Source organism: Zootoca vivipara, chromosome 1 (assembly GCF_965207765.1).
Source record: "Zootoca vivipara chromosome 1, rZooViv2.hap1.1, whole genome shotgun sequence".
NCBI classification, from domain to species: domain Eukaryota; kingdom Metazoa; phylum Chordata; class Lepidosauria; order Squamata; family Lacertidae; genus Zootoca; species Zootoca vivipara.
Window position 1 is genome coordinate 39,438,812 of NC_142582.1, and position 18,155 is coordinate 39,456,966.

At 40.9% G+C, this 18,155-nt stretch overlaps 1 protein-coding gene and 1 long non-coding RNA gene across 2 annotated transcripts in view; one reads left to right on the plus strand and one right to left on the minus strand.

Moving 5' to 3' along the window:
• NCKAP5 (NCK associated protein 5) overlaps window positions 1–18,155 on the plus strand; it is a 492,200-nt gene that overhangs the window by 106,861 nt on the left and 367,184 nt on the right. The window lies entirely within an intron of this gene.
• Window positions 3,383–18,155, minus strand: part of LOC118092377 (uncharacterized) — a 36,422-nt gene continuing 21,649 nt past the window's right edge. The window contains exon 3 of the long non-coding RNA XR_004693511.3: window positions 3,383–4,361. This is a non-coding gene — a long non-coding RNA (uncharacterized LOC118092377). The remainder of the gene's footprint in view (window positions 4,362–18,155) is intronic.

An 18,155-nucleotide genomic window follows, 5' to 3' on the forward strand; every position in this document is an offset into this window, starting at 1 on the left:
AAACAAATAGGACCCTTTTTTGGCAAAGCATATTTCTAAGGGTAGTAACCATAGAATAATAGTTCTGAAATAATGCTCTGAATCTTGATTGTATGAACTCACTAATTTTATTTCTGAATGTTATAAGCCCTTTGATGAAACAGGGACAAAAATATATTTGACATTTGTTTTTTATTTTACATTGATTAGATAGATGACTGCTTGTTAGACAGAAAATTGAGGTTTGGCTTTCCGATACAATTTTGTTGCTCTGAAGGTTGTAGTTCCCCCCACCCTCAGACTATCTGGAAAAATCACAGAGTGATAAATATTCATTGTGCATGACTGAACAATGGGAACACAGACATGATACACTTTCTCATTCTCTTGATGAAGTCTTGTAGTATGAATGTAAAGGCTCCTGCAATTATAGTCCCTTTTGTGTTCCATGCTGCCGGGATGGCATTTTACTTTGTTCAGAATCTCAAGTCCTGCATCTATCTGGGCAAGAAAATAGATGGTGTTCAATGGGTAAGATTATTGGAAGTGTACAGAGCAATGAGCAAGTACCATCACCATCCCAATGGAAATTTTCAAAGGGAAACATTCAGCAACAATAGAGTTTATCATACTGCCCCTCTAATGCTATTTCACCACAGGGATCACTATTTGCAGAGTAAAGGCAACAAAGGTAATGCAGAAGTAGCTGAGAAAAATCAATAGCTCGACAATTGTGACCAGCAAGTTGCTTTTGTTAAGTGCAAACTTATCAATATCCCAGAAAGATAACAAAAGCAGCTCCATTCATACATCAGAAAACTGTCTCCCAGGACTATATTGTAGGAGTAATAATGGAGTTTGTTACATGCAGCTGCATGCTGTTTGGAGTCATTTCTAGCCATTTAGCAAATAGTCACTTTTTTCTTTAAAAATAAAATAAAAGTCTTTATCATTTTACATATAAATTGCATTTTGATGATGACATTTCTGAAATATCAGACTGATTCCTAGCTATAAAGTTACGGAATGATACAGGGATCATTGTGACATTTTGTTGTGACATGTGTTTATGTACCTTTAAAGGAGACTGTGACAGTCCAACTTCAGTGGCTCCTTTTTAAAAGCATGTGCTGACCATCCCATTTCTAGACACCAGACAGACAGTGTAACTGTCTTTCTCATAATAAGTTTATAGAAAATAGAGATGATTCAGTCCAACTTCTGCCCCTGCTGATGACGCTTTTCACTCTCCTCTGCTTCTGTACCGTTGACTAGCTGTACAATCCTAGACAACCACTGATTGAACTTAGAACTCGATTATGGAACTTGAGGTTTGACTTAAGCAGCCCTCTAATGTAAGTGAAAGCATTATATAATGACCATGTTTTTGTCATTTAGTACAATGAATGAATTTCATGCCATGAAAAGGGAGTTAAATGAAGGAAAGGCTCAATATCTATTACTCATGGAACGATTTCCAAGGGAGTGCTGAAACCATTCTTTTGGTTTATACTTGGTTGGAGCAGTTGTTGGGGAGGGTTGGATAAATCTGAGGACTAATCAATTATTTGGCCCAGCTGTGGAATATAAATATTAGTATATTTGTTCCCGTTCTTTGTATTCACCATTGCAACTATGGGGGCAAATACCGTGCAGGGAGGTGCCTAGACTTGGCCAATGAGAAACACTTTCTAATGGTCCAGCTGTTTCTAATGCCTATCGGTATGTCTGATGGCTAGCCATTGCTGGCTCACAGCTCAGAATGGTTGGTAGGTTGTTTCTCAATGGGAGCTAATTGTGAGGAAATAGTTTGAGATCTCTCTGGAATGTGTCAGAGTTTGTTAGAGTATGTCCCTGTGCGCAAAGGACAAACAAAGCAGTTTTAGAATGGAGAGAGAGAGAGAGAGAAAGAGGTGTGAGCTGAAGGCTCCTCTGGTGCTAATATCTGTCGTAGGGAATCAGATATAGGGCAGTGGAAGGAATTTTTTTTATTTTGTTTCGACTACGGCAGACCAACACGGCTACCAACCTGTAACGAAATAAATTGATTGGTAGATTGATCAGGAAAGCACTTAAAAAACGCACACAAAACCAGTGGCGTAGTAATGGGGGGGCGGGGGCGCCATCCTGGGCGGCAGGCTGGGCGGGGGGCAGCGGGCTGGGCGGGGCTGACCACCTCCGATGGCCACCGCACGATGCGGCAGCCACCATCGAGGAGAAGCCCCAATGCAAACGAAGCTGCCTCACTCCCTGGCTTGCTCGCGGGGTTTGCCGCGCCGCCGCGCCGTATGCCTCCTGTGCACGCATGTGTCGTGCGTTGCGACGTCATGACGCACAACGCATGTGTGTGATGGACATCCCGCCCCCAGCCTTTGGGTTTGCCGCCCCGGGCAGCCAGGCGCCTAGCTACGCCACTGCACAAAATATACCCTTGACAATGGACTTTATGGGTTCATAGGGAAACTTAAGAATGAATTTGTTTCCATTTCACTGACCCCTGGTAATGAAACCCCTGGTAATGAAAAGTAATGAAAAGCCCTTCAAAAAGTTTTAATTTAAAGCTGTGGATCTTGGTGCTTGCTGTTTATTGCTTTCTTGGATGGCTCTGAAAACTCCCAGTGAATTTTTGTTCAACTGCTTACTAAACTCCTCATGTAAACAGATGCTGACATCCAGAAATGTCAAGTGTTATAGACATTTGGTTTCAGAATGCAGAATTCCCATGGTCTCTGTGATCATAGCCAAGTATTATTTATGACTCACAAGTAGAGCAGCATATTTATTTTTATTGCCATAAAACTCATGAAAGCAGTTTTAAAACACAAACATAACACAGGAGTTTAAAAATTGTGTATTGAGTATGTCTAGCTGTGATGACTTATTCTAAACAACAATAAATGGCTCTACTACTTCAGTTATGCAGGAGATGTTAATACTAGCTGGTATGTTCCACTAGGGATGGTATATACTCATCATCATGATACACTTTAATCACAGGGAGGCCTATAAAAACTTGGTTTCTGGTAGTACTGGGCAGCAGCAGTTCAGTTCTCAGGCTCTGGGGCGTAAGCTGTCAACCTGAACAAGTTAGAAGGAGTGTTATCCAAGACAAGTAAGGAGTTGAGTTCCAAAAGCAGCAGCTGAAGTTCCAAAGGGCCAGAAGCAAGTAGAATAATCCAGAGTAGGCAAGAAGTTGTATATAACAGGCTAAATTACAACCCTAAGGAAGTCCAATCTAAAAGCAACATAGAAGCAATGTGGATCTAGAATTTCAGGAGGTTAGGGCTGAAGCCTCAGTTTGCATCTCTCTCTTGCACGCACACAGCATCTTACACAGTGCTACACTCAAGCATTTCAGAAGCAGAATCTATTGTGCAAAATATCAAAATATTGGCAAATCTGCTTAATCATAATTTATTTGAATCTCAGAAGGCAAGCTTTCCTCGGATTATGTTAGTGAAGATCTTTATTCTAACCACAGAGTAAGCATTATCTTGCCCTTTGTTTTTGTTTCAATCCATTGGGCTTCACAGAATAAGTTCATGCAAAATGATCTAAAGAGGACTGCGTTGTCATTTTTTTAAAAGGACAAGGCAATAATTATGTTGACTACTCCAATTTGCTCTTTAAACCCTATGAGTAACAAATTATCCCCTTTGTCATTGTTTGTAAAGAAAAGAAAAGTGTGATGACATTGTATCTTCTGCACTTAAATATATCTTTAGTGAGACAGATTGGCTCCAGAGGATAAATGATGTCCTTCGTTTGCAGTCAAGTGTGAGACAGGACTCATCTTTGAAGGGGTTTATTTAGTTACACTTAAGTGGTATAAAGTTAAACATTCCCTGTACATCATGGTAAGACATATTTCCCTCCATAACCTATAATAAACCTTGCAAAAATTGCAGGCTGCCAAGCCTGACATGTACAGATAAGCAACATGTTTCACAAAATACACAATAGTCAAGCACAAATCAAGTTAAAGTTACATTTTTTAAAAAAAAAGTATTTATATATATGAGAGAAGGGTGTGTTGTTCCAGGGCCACTAAAAGCTTTAAAGCTTAATGCTAGGCACCTTGAATTCTGCCAGAGATTGGATAAATAGTTAGTTAAGATTTCAAATATCTTGTATGTGTGCTCTGATCTCTAATGTGGTGTGTGTGTGTGTGTGTGTGTGTGTGTGTGTGTGTGTGTGTGTATAATTTATACCCCATCCATCTGGCTGGGTCTGGGTGGTGTACAGCATATATAAAAGCATAGTAAAGCATCAAGCATTCAAAACTTCCCAATACAAGGCTGCCTTCAGATGTCTTCTACTCCTGGGGATTATTCTTCGGACTAGTTGAACTTTCTGGATGGTCTTCAAGGGAAGCTGCATGTCTAGATATTATAGAAATGTAAGTTACTTTAAGGACAATAATAACTGTGGCTAACTCCAAATTCCCTAGAAAGGCCCACACCTGGTGAACCCATAAGCTAGTTTAAAGCACCTTTGTCTATTGCTGCTGTTTATCCAAAAGTACTAGATCCAGAATTAGCCATAAGCTGCAAACATACTTTTTGGGAGTGGTAGAGGAGTGCAACCTCATCCAGCATAGATGTGTAAGTATCTACCCATACCATAGGACTCACCAGCCAGCAGCATTTTCATCTTGCTGGGATTAGGTTTTAGTTCACTTGCTTCTGTCTACTGCTGACACCAGCATTCAGGATGCCACGGGTTGCCCATCAACTAGAAAGAGACTGAAAAACTTAATGTACCCCCCCCCCACTGCCCCAATTTGTAATTGAATCAATTCTTTGCCCCAGGGTGTTCTATGTCTGTTTTATTTATGTAAATCCACTCCCAGCTGAATCATCTCTATTTTCTATAAACTTATTATGAGAAAGACAGTTACACTGTCTGTCTGGTGTCTAGAAATGGGATGGTCAGCACTTGCTTTTAAAAAGGAGCCACTGTGCAGGCAGCTAAAACTCTCATCAAGGTAACTGACTACACAACACTGTTGCAAGACAATTCGGAGGAGGGGAAACCACCCTCAAAGCATGCCAAAACTTATTATTGTAACACATCCTCTCTGCCTCAAAGGTTAATCAGAACTACTAGTGATGTAGCATAATTTCCAATATTTTATTGTCTGTAATTAGCATTGTTACATCAGACCCTGACATCAGCAGGGCCTTGACTTTAAGAGCAAAGCTTTGGGGAAGGGCTGTAGTTCAACATCCCAGGTTCAGTTCTCCATATCTCTAGTTAGTTCTGTGGAAGACTACCTGTCTGAAACCCTGGAGAGCCATTGCTAGTCTGTGTAGACAATAGTGAGCCAGAATCAGAGGTTCGAGGCCCCATTCCATAACAGTGTGAGAGATAGTGTAGGCTAAGAATGCTATATTTGAAATAACTGAAGGAAAAAGTTAATATTGGTTAGGTAAATACAGGTTTGTTTGTTTTTTATCCCAGTGAGACCATTTAAAAGAATTGTTGAGGAAGGTGTTGGGAGTAATTGCAGCCTACAGCAATTAACAATGTTTAGTTCACTTTTTTAAAAAAACTTCATTAGCAGATGGAAAGTTTGTTTTTTCTTCTTCCCATGAAGCAATGTGGCTAAAAGGTCATCATTTTTCTTTTGATTGGTTTGCCATATTTAATGGAAGGGCAGTCTTGATTTGTCAGTTATTCTTGGCCCTAATAGATGCTGAAGGTGACATCTACCAGCTTCTCAGCTGGTGTTCCAAAGTATTTAACTACTTAACCTATGGAGAGCTTGCTGTTAATATATCTAAGTGGTCAAATGCACATGAATAGATCCAAGATTTAGTAAAGACACAATCATTACTCTCAGCAGCAGGTGCTTCACTTCCCACTGCGGAGACGATCACCCTGCTGCTTTCAGTCATAGCAAGAGCCACAGGAGCAAAATGCATGAAGAAAGAGAAAATGTCACAAGGCACTGTGTTGGAAATTCCATTTGCTGATAGACAGTACTTAGTCATATCAATATATAAGATGAAAATTTTGTTTGACAGGTTTAGTTACACTTTCTTACTGCAGAGTTTGTCAGCCTGCAAACTGGAGCTTTCAACTGTTAATGCACAATAAAATGAAACACAGCCATAGGTGTTAATACAGTGAAGCTTTCCTCTACTTTTTACTGAAACTAAAATATCCTTAAAGTGTTAGAGAGATACAAGCAGAATGTTGGACTTTGGCCTAGAATTCCTAGGCCAATGTTGGACTTTGGCCTAGAATGAACATATTTAGCCATTACATGGACACATGAGGTGGCCTTGGGCAAATCAGTTGCCTCCTACCTGAAGACCTTGCATTGCTAAAATGGGGGTGATAATTGTAACTAACAGCACAAGGTTATTTCACTAATTAGAAGAAGAATGAAATCAGGGCAGTAAAACAAATCAGTATTTTTATGTACAGCACTCTGTTCTACAGTTTTAGAATGGTAAATGTTATACTTGTCCTAATTTGAGTTACTCACACATCTAGTGTATTGGTCTCAGAAATGGATCCTTAAGAATATAGAAGGTGGGCTGCTCAGCCAGCTGGTTATTCAAAAATCTTACACCATCAGCAGCTCTAGTATGTCACAAAGGCATTAGATGTTAGTGCTCAGATATTTAGGACCAAACAATATGGGTGGTGTGTATTGGGCTGTTTTGGAAAGATTTGGGGCATAGTAAGTTTTGAATACCTGGAGCTTCTATAACCATGCTTAATTGGGGCATCAACCTACTTGTGAACAAAAGGAAAATGTAATTGATGCTGTAGACTGAGGCTGAAGATAGGCGAGTTGCTAGATTCTGGAAATAAATGAAATCCAATATTTGTTGCATTTAATGAATAGGTAACATTTTGTCAAAGAGTTGCAATTTCTCCAAGTACAGTATAACTCTTCCTCCCTCTGTGGAAGGGCTGTGACTTAAAAGTTAAGCATGTGCTGTCTACACAGGCAGTACCAGGTTCAGACAACTTAAAAGAGGCAGCAATGCTAGGACAGACCATTGCCAGAGTTCTTAGACACAATAAAAAGGAAGCTTCAAAAAAATTGGTGTGTAGATGTATGAAGCATACAAAATAGTAATAGTACTAGGATGGTGTTGGAGAGTGTATGTTTTATACAACAATAGTCTTTGAGGTCTTGGAGGGTCCAGTGTTCTTTTCAGTCTGGAATACTCAGTGCCAAACTAACTGCATGTTACCTTAATATATAGCATGCAGCTCTGTCCCTTGTTTTTCTTTAATTAATTTATGACAAACACGGGGGGATTGCTAATTAGAATCACAGTGCATGGAGCCCCTTCCTCCTCCTACTGCATTGTTCCCCACAAAAATATTACTGTGCAGCTACAAGGTTTAGAATAAGAAAATGGCACCAGTAGAAACTCCCCCCAAACTGGGGGAGGGGGCAATATTCAGGAGGTCGCATCTGGGGATGGAAGTGATAAACCTTCCTTTCTACGTGTTGTGATTCCTTTAAGAATCCTCTCCACTGTAATTGATTAAAGAAACATAAGAAACCTTGCTACACGTTAAGCATAATGTGCAATTTGAACCTGTTGTTCTCTTGAAACTTTACACTCCAGTCTCAGCCCTACAGGGGCCTCTGTTGAATTGATTTGTTCCTCTCTGTTCAGTGTTGATATTGTAGCACTTAAGTGAGAGTATCAGCCACCACTGTCCACACACTGTTCCTTTAATAATGTCATTGAGGAGGCAGCATGAAGTTGCAAGACTAGTTCAGAGAACTCAAGTTTTCATAGCCAGAGGAATGAGATCAGCACAGGAAGCACTCTAGAAATTATTGCTATTTAGGAATGGTTTTGCAAAATAAGAAGAGGCTGTGCGGTGTCACAGAAAGAGTCTGTGAGAAAGCATTTATCAAGTTAATGAAAAGCTTGTCCTGTGCAATCAAAGGATAGATCAAGGCCTCTTTTTCTTTCTTTCCATCTTCCAAACTTTCTTTGTGGCTTAACAGATGCTTGCATATTCTGCATGCCTTTCCAGCCCAGACATCCAGTGTTTGGATTGATTCTAACATGATGATGGGAATGAGTAATCTACATTACTTATCTTCAAATATACACTAATAAAGGTCTCTGTTCTTAAGCAGAATAAGCCAAAATGCCATCAGATAAAGCTGTTTTCAGTGTTCTGATATCTTAATTAAATTACTACAAATTGACATTGTAGTTGATTTTAGAAAATAATTTAGAAAGTGATGTGTTTACAAAAGCTTGGCAAGTCTTTCCTATTTTCTGAGTAGTAGTAGTAATCATAATTCACTATTTTTCACAAAAAGTGACTCAAAGAAGCTTCCAGAAAAGAAAAGAAAAACAAGTAAATACAACTTAAAATGCTCACTGGTAATAAGCATAAAAGAACAGATCAGACACAACCCACCCCACTAGAGAGATAAGCAGAAAATTAAGGTACCTAAAAACAGATACTGATGGTGCTCAATGTGCATCCCTGGGAAGGTCCTTCTGCAATTGGGAAAGCACTACTGAGAAGACCGCTTCTCATGTTGCTGCCCTCTGCACCTCCTTCCGAGGGGGAACAAAGAGAAGGTCCTCAGATGATGAATGCTGGATTTGAATTGGTTGATGTTGGGTGAGACAGTCCTTGAGATACAGTATTGGGGTCCTGAGCAGCATAAGGCTTTATAGGTCAAAGCAGCACTTTAATTGGACCCAGAAACTAATTGCCAGCCCATGAAGTTATGTCAGGGTTGATGTTATATGTTCAGACTGTCTTGCCCTGATCAGCAATCTGGTCATTTAATTCTGCACTGGCTACAATTTCTAAACTGTCTTCAAAGGTTGGCAATTGGAAGCAGAAATAGCTGTTACACTTGGCACCTATTGTCTACACTGTAAAACTGAAAGGCTTTTAACCTGTGTTCTGCATAGCTGGTCTATTTCCTCTTCTTTAACAGAAATAAGTATTATTTGTCAATTGCACTATGTTTTAGTCCAGGGCTGGGGAACTTCAGCTCTGTAGCAAAATGCAACCCTCCAATGCTCTCCATTTGGCTCTCTCCAGGCCACACACACTCCTTATCCACACCCTCTCCACCCCAGGTTGCATCCCTCACTGGCCTTGCTTCACATGCTGCCTGACTGGAATGTGCCCTTGAACTCTGGTAATGTTTTTTGATTGCCTGGATACAGGAAAGAGGTATATGTGTATAGAAAGTAGCCTTTGGTGCAAAGGTAAAATCTACAATATTTTTTCTGCCACTTATGCTTGTGGTTCCATCCAGCACCGACATGTGCCTCCTGGCTGAAATAGGTCCCAAATACTTTTTCTAGGCATGAGGTATCCTCTGGCAGGACTGGATGTTCGGGCATCTGCTGAGATATTGCTGAATCCCAGAGCTCCCTGGTCCTGCTTCTCCTCTTCCTCACCATTAACACCAACTTTATCCCAGGTGCCCAGACGGAAAGGGGGAAAACTACTTCCATCTTCTTGGATAGAAATCATAGTTAGAATCTTCATACACTTTTCTGAAAGGTGTTATGGGATAGCTCCTACTGTATGTACTTTTCAGAATGGGGACAAACAAAAATGAATGGGGCTAGATAGATCTCCACTGAAATGGCAATGTAGGAACAGTATTGGAATAAAATATTTCTACCCTGTGGATAACATGGGAGTAGACAGGCTACTGCTGTTCGGCACAACAAGAGTGAGCACACCAATTTTGTGCATTCCACTGTACATTCCTTGGTTAATGAGCTAAACAGTGGTGCTTTGTGGTCAGAGCCACTGCACAGAGACTATAAAAGTTTGGGTTTAATGAGATAAAAGTATTTTGTCATGAAGAACGTGCCTCTGTTCAAACCATAGAAGGAAATACATTTCAAACACCAAAGATCCAGTGTAAAATATTCAGGAAAATTAACCTGACAATGTAGGCACTGATCTAATTCAGTGCTTCCACAGCAGCCTAGCCTCCCTGTAAAAAATAAGCTGCAATCATACCAATCACCTGCTTGGCAGGGAAGGGAAAGTAAAGTAAGGGAGACCTAAATATGGCCTTACATTTCTCCTCTTGAAAAAGAGGAAGTGTGGGTGTGGGAGTGTAGCCCCAGGTTGCTTGATCGGGTTGGAGAATGTCATCATGGGCACATCCATTTTGTGCAGGTGATTTCCTATCCAAGTAGGGTCATGGATGTGGAGGTCTGCTGCCACACATATAAAGCCTATAGCCTGATCTGGGCATTGGGACTTCTCCCTGTTCTTTCTAGCCCAAACCACAGAAGATAGTAGTCTAACTACATATCCTGGCTTGTAGTCAACTGCCATCTTTTTCTGAAGGCCAACTCCTGTTGGCCCCTGCTGGTAATAATGGCATGATTTGTGATTGTTACAAATTAGCAAGAGTTAACATCTACTGGGATAAATTGTATTGCTTTATGGGGCGTGTGACAATGGAGAAAAGGAAAAAGTACACAGTGTACATTTATATGGAAATATGAAGTCTGTTGTGCTGAGCTGGTGGCTTGCCCTCAAAGCTTTCGTATCTAATTTATGGAAAGTGTTACTCCCATTATTCAGAAATGTATGTATATATATTACAGAAAGGGAGAAAACGTATCTTATTACAGTTATACAGACAATAAAAGACAGAGTTTAATGGACCATGCTAGGTTTCTCTTAAAACATTAATTTCTTTGTGTTGTCTTTAATTTCCATGATAATGAAATGTTCACAATGGCCACTGGATATTATTATATGAGAAATAAATTAGATCCTTGCAGTTAGATACAAATCCTCTCTGGTGTTGTCATAGGGATATGGTTACTGTGCACCCCCCACCTCAAAATGTTAAATGGTACCCTTTGAAAGTATTTCCTGTTCGAGAATTATTGTTGGTTTTTCAGAATCAATTTATTTAACTACTGTTAAGCTGATACTAATGCAAATGCTTTAAAAAAGAAATGATTAAATAGTTCATTTCATTTTTTTTTAATTGCCTCCTCCACAAGTATGATCCTGGCGGCTCAATGAGATTTCCATGTGGTATGTAACACTTTTAAATCAGAAAACACAAGGAAATGAAATGTTGCAGACACAGAGATGAATTTAGCATGCCATGCTGTTGCTACTGTACTGATAACGGAAATGACTGACAAATGAACACCCAGCCATTAGAAATGTGCACAGCAAGTGCACAGTTGTTGGTTTCACAACAGCTACAAAAATGGGGATTTGGTTCCTTAACTGGGCAGCAACTCAAGATCATGAGATTTACTTACCTTTTGAGCATCTTGTAAAGGTAAAGGTACCCCTGACCGTTGGTCCAGTCGCGGATGACTCTGGGGTTGTGGCGCTCATCTTGCTCTATAGGCCGAGGGAGCCGGAGTTTGAGCGCAGACAGCTTCCGGGTCATGTGGCCAGCATGACTAAGCAGCTTCTGGCAAACCAGAGCAGCACACGGAACCGCCGTTTACCTTCCCTCCGTTTACCTATTTATCTACTTGCACTTTGATAGCTGGCCTGAAATACCATGTGCACTATCAAAGGTGGGTGAATGATAGTGTCCCTCTACTTTTCACTACATTTGGTGTAGAAATACCCATCTATTTTTTTTACTATATTTATTTTCCTTTGGGGAAAATAGCAGGAAGGGGGCAATTTTCATTCTGAACATGGTGTAGCTCCTGATTCACATGTAATAGCAATAAATGTCTCACAGCACTAAGTTAAGCTAATGATGGTACCTACTGAGAACAGGGACCCAGGTGGTGCTGTGGTTAAACCACTGAGCCTAGGGCTTGCTGATCAGAAGGTCGGCGGTTCAAATCGCTGTGACGGGGTGAGCTCCCGTTGCTTGGTCCCAGCTCCTGCCAACCTAGCAGTTCAAAAGCACGTCAAAATGCAAGTAGATAAATAGGAACCGCTACAGCGGGAAGGTAAACGGCATTTCCATGTGCTGCTCTGGTTTGCCAGAAGCGGCTTTGTCATGCTGGCCACATGACCTGGAAGCTATACGCCGGCTCCCTCGGCCAATAATGCGAGATGAGCGCGCAACCCCAGAGTCGGTCACGACTGGACCTAATGGTCAGGGGTCCCTTTACCTTTACCTTACTGAGAACATTAGCTTAGAGGATTAAAGCTCTTTGAATTCTCCAAGCATAACAACTTTTACTAAATTTGCTATTTTTAAAGTACAGATTTTCATTCAAAATAGATTCTGAGGAACAAAATATCTCAATAGGGCTTATTGGGGTTTATTGGGGTTTGGAGACAATTTTGACATGCAGACACGTATTCCACAAGTTCTTTTTCTGGACTGCCTATCGCAGGGATGGCGCTGAGCTTTCTAATTGTAGGTTCCCTTTCAAAATGACCACTTCATTTTGCTAAATCTGTGCCAATTTTTTTCTCTAAGCAAAGGCACATAATGTTATCTACTTTCACTATACAGCATTTGGGAAATGTCTAGCTCTTTCTTTCTTTCTTTCTTTCTTTCTTTCTTTCTTTCTTTCTTTCTTTTTTTGAGGATTCCATAAACACAGAGTGTAGGCTTATGCTGGGCTTTTATTTACCAGTTCATGCTGAAAATAAAACTTTATTTAAAAAATGGGGTTAGTATCTTTACTGAATGTTGCTGTTCATTAATGCAAGAACAGAGTCTCAAACAAATAAGTTGCATACCCACTTCCCAAAAATAAAAATTTTCCCAAAGAAAATGAATGACATATGCTCTGCCTACATACATGTTGTTGTTTTCTTCAAATCACATAAATTTTATTGAGATTTCATATGGACCATTATAAATACTTAAAGGCAGGAAATATGTGTGCAGATATATATTCATGTGTGGGTGCTTATAGATGTGCACATGCACCTATAGTATAAGTAAAGATTCCTATTACAGCTGTCATAGACTGGCTGGATGCAGAGCAGTGGTGGGAGGCACCAGCTGGGGAACCCCCAAGGGGAGCTGGATGGTGGGACGATGAGTGATTAGAGGGAGAAGGAGGAGCAGACTGGGTGGAGGAGGTGTTGGAAGCTGAAGAGGTAACAGGGTTTAGTGAGCAGGAAGTGGCTGTGGCAAAGGGCAGTCCAGAATCAGAGGCTGAACTGGAGGCTGGATAGGAGGGGGGCAGGCTGCTAAAGAGCCAGGGAGTCTCCCCATCCTGCTGTTACCAGATCCCCTCCCCACTGGTCTCCCAGAACACGGAGAGGGATGATGAGTGCAGAGCAAAGAGAGGCAAGATGAAGGAACCTAAGGTTGTTGGGGAAGGACCCGGGGGAGTAGTCGTGGTAGGAAGGTGGAGACCATCGGTCCTCACACTTCATCTTGGGAAGAGTTGCTGTGATCACTAGGCCTGCACTGTTTTGGTTTCTTTGAATAAAGAGTTAACTTCTCTGACAATGGGTGTTTTATTGCTGATCTCCTCCTTACTCTGTCACCTCACAACAGCTTAAGTATAATTCACACAAAAGCTTGCTGTATAGATATTTAATAGTGAGAATCTTCCATGTTAAAATGCATTACTTTTTTTAAAAAAAATGTTAAATTGAAAAGATGTAAAATTTGAACTTTTTGAACTATTTGTTCAACTTTCATCTTCAGTTCTCGCCTGGAAAACTCCTGATTCCCTGCTGTCATGGGAACTCATTTCCAATTGGGGGCAGTTTTCAGTCTTACTTTTTGAAGACATCTGTGGGCAAGGCCATCACTCCCTTAAAATACAGGTGCTAAATGATGAAAATGAGTTAGATTCACATCTGGTAGAAATCCAGGCAGAGCAATGGATAATGGTCTTGGCTTCAAACTTTGTATTCAGACTTCCCCTGCCCCTACTTCCTTTCATCTTTTTTGGTCTCAAGCTCTCATTCCATTTGTTCTTTCTCTCAGAGAATATCTGTATTACACACATAATACAGGATTTTATTACAGTTCACTTTGCTTGAATTCTTGAACAAAATCAGAGGATCATATTTTTGTGAGGCTTTGGGGAATTCTCTTTGCTTCCTATCCTCTTATGGGGCTTGGGGACTCACAGGACGGAGAAGCAAGAAACAGATCCATACAAGCCCAGGCAGGTATCTCTAGGCAGGACAGGACCCTGGTCAGCTCCCAGTGGCCTTGCTAGCTGAGCTTTAGAATATGTTGCCTTAGCAAAGAGCTGAGATCTTCTGAAGTCTTAGGTGAAATGTCTTGGCTCCTTCCTCCTTGAGATGACTGTGCTGACTGACCTAAAGGGCCCTTGTCTGAATCTTCAAGTACTGACTTTTATGTTGTGGATTGTATGGGGTTGTTATTGGGGGCTTGTTCTCTGAGTCTGCAGAAGGTGGAAAACTATGTCATCTGGTCAGAGGGTCAAGGGAGAGGTACTGACCCCCTCCCCAAGTGGAGAAACCTAAAATTCTTTACTATTATCTTCCTCTCGGTCATGTGAGTCATATGTTTGATGGTCATGACACTTCCCAAGAGGAGGCGAAAGCACTGTTAAGCCTATTTAAAGTTGAGTGTATTATGCTATTGACTAAATTTCTATTCAGTAAACTGTCTTCCTATGTATCTTTGTAAAGTGACACGTTTGTGATGTCATTGTATACCTTATATGGCATATCCAAAACAAAAATGAATGACATTTCATACCAGATATTACAATTCTGGGAATGAAGTTCACACACTCTCTATTCTCCCAGACTGAGAATAAAACTGGTGCAAGTTCAACTGAAAAGAGAGTTTATAAAATAGCTTCAATGGTAACGTAAGCAGTATACAGTCTCATCTGGGCTTTACTAATACTGAATTGTGTCTGCATTAGGTGTGTGTGTGCGCGCGCGCGCGTGCATTTAAACACATGCATGCATAAATGTGCACCCACTAAATATAAGACTAATTGTATAGCAATGGTTCTTAGAAAATAAATGTGCATTGACTAGACAAGCACTGCCGGCTACTGCAGAACAGATGTTACTTTAAAACCTGCCTTAACAAGTCCCGTTCCTTCAGCAGAAAATGTTTGTGGCTAGAGCTGGGTGCGCTGTCAGACGTGGAACAGAAAGACAAAGTGATGGCAGGAAACAATGAAAGCAAGATGCCTCTCAGCTGTCTTACTAAAGGAGTAAAGAATGTGTTGGCATGTCTGCAGACAAGGAAGCCCCAGCCCTTGCACTCCTGTTGGCCTCTCATCGCTAATCTTTCATGTCTGTGTCTTCATGACAGGTCACAACATACAGGAGCTACTGTATATAGCTCTGGGGAACGATTTTCTAAGTCAGCAATGTTTTTATAAAGAGAGTCTAGGCAATTGAACTGGAGACCTTCGAGTGAGGAATTTTGATGGCTTTCCCTCCCTCACATTAGCCTTGTCAATGGATGGTGCTTATAGATGAAATTCCATGTAAATTTTATATGTCTATGTTTTATTAGTTCTAAAATGGATAAGTTGAATTGATTGCCATCCCCTTCCTGAAGGTTTAATAGGATCTGTCTGTAATAGGGGATTTTTTCGGCTTCAGATAACTCTCATGTTATTCTTAGGGTCCTTGTATACAGAGCGGAAATGCTCATATCCGTTTGATGATGGTAATGGTGAAGTGAAGCAAGGTGGTCGAGAATCCTTGTTCCTTTTAGTGATGGTTGAAGCGTTGAAACTCAAAGCATCATTGACTCACCATTTGCCAATTACAGTGGTACCTCGGGTTACAGACACTTCAGGTTATAGACGCTTCAGGTTATAGACTCCACTAACCCAGAAATAGTACCTTGGGTTAAGAACTTTGCTTCAGGATGAGAACAGAAATCGTGTGGCGGTGGTGCAAGGCCCCATTAGCTAAAGTGGTACCTCAGGTTAAGAACAGTTTCAGTTTAAGAATGGACCTCCAGAACAAATTAAGTTCTTAACCTGAGGTACCACTGTACAAGTGCCATTTATTAATACTGGGGCCTGGGTTGGATTTTTTTTGGGCAGGAGGAAGTTCTAAATTGACACATTTTTGTGTTTTTGTTTATCTGCCAGCAGATTCAGGAGCTTTGCTGGGGGTGGGATTTAATAGTGCATCATTGTTGGTTGGCTAGGTGGGTGGCAGCTGCTACTTGAGAAGATGCATATGTTTACCACAGTGTGGCTCCTGAAATTTCCAGTCTGTGTCCAATCAGAACCTGATACTTGAGAATGATAGTGATAGTTCCCAGTTGGTACAAGTCATGGAGTAGGTTTGATTAGAAGACTGAGATGGGGATGAGTGTAAATTGATGGGTACATTTATTTGTTCAATAGGCAACTTGGAGTTTTGTTGTTGTTCCAACAGTTGGATATTCTTGATTTGGTTTTATAAAGGTCAGATTTTTGTGAAGCATGCCCTACCCTTGGAGTATCCTTCAGGAGACTACACAGGTGCAAAAGACACGCATAAATGTGTATTATGTTTAGTTTACATTGTAAGTAAATGACTATTTTCAGGCACAATGGAACTTGTCTCAAAATATACTGGCATATTACGAGGTAGACACATTTGCATTGCCAACTAATTATTATTGAAATTTTCTTAGCACATATTTTATAATAATTAGCTGACATTGCAAAAAGAAGGCAGCAAAGAGTCTTATGGCATCTAAAAAACTTATTTATTGTGACATAATATTCCATAGGAAGGTGTCAAAGAAAGGCATCCTCCTTCCCCTTCTATAGAACAGAACAAACTATTCTGGTCTGCATTCTTCCTTGATCTGAGAGCAGAACATTCATTAATTTCCCCAAACTTGACCCATAAAGGTTGGGTCAGATTGCTGGGACCAAGAGACCTTTAAGAAACACTGGTATAAAGTATCCTCTGTTGGTATCACACTACTGTATCTGAATGCCCACATGAAAACAGAAGGAGGGGGGGAAACTCTGCTACATTTTTCCAGCACTTCACATAAATCCTTCTCATGCCTTGTTAACACCTCCTGTCTCATTTGATCCATCACATACATGATTCACATGCAAGCACCATATGCTGCAGAGGTCAGTTACTTACAACCATCGCTTATATTCAGCATATTTTGTTTGACCTGTATTCTTGTAAACAATGATTCAGCGATGGCATAGTTTCTACATGCCCTTGTTAAATGCTGACTGCTCAGAACTTGATTATTTTAACTCCTTAGTCAGTCTCAATGAGAATCTGTCCTTCCTTCCTTCCTTATATGTAGCTACATTTTAGTCCAGTCATAACACCCTGGCTTTTTTTAGAGGAAGGCACTGTGGCTTCCCCTTTAATGTTTTGCAGTCCACCCCCACAATTTTGTCTTCAACCCTAGGCTCAGCACTTTGTGCAGTGGAATCTATCATGCTGCCATAAATCTGCCTCTGCAATCAGGCAGCCAGTGCAGAACTTTAGGCTGGTGTTATATAGTCTCACCCAAGAGTACCACTCAACACACTTGTGGTTGTATCTTGCAACCGCTGCGATCTCTGAATTGTCTTCAAAGGCAGCCTGCACAAACCACATTACAATATCTTAATGGTGATATTATTAGAGAATAGGTAACTGTGCTCAGGCTGCCCCTGGCCTTAGCTGGAAATAGGTGCCAGTGTGGCTACTTGAGTCTCCAGGGGCAAAGTTGAATCAAGGAGGTACAGAGGCGTTCACTCGCCGAAGGCACGCTTCTCCGCGTGCGCGAATTGCCGATAGAGCACTTCTGCGCACACACACACGCTGTGCAGATCGCGTCTGCACATCCGACGCAGTGGAACCCGGATGTAAACACTTCCGGGTCCGCGGCGTTCGTAAACGGAGGTTTCCGTAAACGGAGATAGTTGTAAACCGAGGTTCCACTGTATTCCCAGAGTGCGCACTTGATATTTCAGGTGGGTAGGTTATTGATTTGTTGTTTTCATCATGTATTTGGTGTTTTGATATTGTATTATTGGGTTGCTTGTGAACCACTCTGGAATCTGTGAAGGGTGGTATACAAATTTAATAAATAAAATAAATAAAAAGTATCCCATCCGGAATAGACTGTTTTCCTTGTTTATCATAAAACCCAAGGAGCACCATTCTACAGCAACCCTGGTCTTGTCAGGAATGCAATCCTTATTGTACAGCCAGCGATGCCTTGCTAGCCAAGTCCACCATTGACACTTGTGTATTATGTATTCAGCATGAATAAAGGCTGGAGAACTAAGCTGTAAAGTAGCTTT